This window comes from Penaeus monodon, chromosome 33 (assembly GCF_015228065.2).
Source record: "Penaeus monodon isolate SGIC_2016 chromosome 33, NSTDA_Pmon_1, whole genome shotgun sequence".
NCBI classification, from domain to species: domain Eukaryota; kingdom Metazoa; phylum Arthropoda; class Malacostraca; order Decapoda; family Penaeidae; genus Penaeus; species Penaeus monodon.
Window position 1 is genome coordinate 33,440,664 of NC_051418.1, and position 551 is coordinate 33,441,214.

The 551-nt window shown below is 34.5% G+C and overlaps 1 long non-coding RNA gene across 1 annotated transcript in view; it reads right to left on the minus strand.

Annotated features, from left to right (window-relative positions):
- LOC119594419 overlaps window positions 1–551 on the minus strand; it is a 3,742-nt gene that overhangs the window by 923 nt on the left and 2,268 nt on the right. Inside the window, exon 4 of the long non-coding RNA XR_005230617.1 lies at window positions 97–204. This is a non-coding gene — a long non-coding RNA (uncharacterized LOC119594419). The remainder of the gene's footprint in view (window positions 1–96; window positions 205–551) is intronic.

Genomic DNA, 551 nt, shown 5'->3' on the forward strand with positions numbered 1-551 from the left:
CTATCCTGCATGCAAACAAAGTATTAAATTTTCCCATCCTCTTGGAATTATGCAGTGTTATTTCCTACAAGAACACATACAACACAATATCCTTACCTTCTGTCTACTGGTATATTCTCAGGAAACCATTCACTTAGGCATAATCAGCATACATGAGGGCATTCCTCAGCAACCTCTTTGATTCGGTTTAATAGACTCTTTGTGCTGGAAAGAGATTTCAAACAAGTATTAGTTGTTGTGGATAAATACTATGAGAGAAATCACTCTGCTGAGGTTTTTGCTTTTCCTCTTACTCTTTTTTGCTAATATCAACAGTAATGACAATACTAAAAACACCATGGTTAACAGTACTGAATCTATGTCTCCCCCTTTCTCATAACAAAGCATATAGTCACTTCATGCTACATATTGCAAATTCCCAAACACAGCCAACAAGCAATAACAGTAAGTGGCAAATTTCTTTTATTATATAAGTGTACAGGGATTTACTCCAATTTTCAACAAAGAACAATAGATGAAATATATAAGGATGGACAAATATTGCTTTAGCT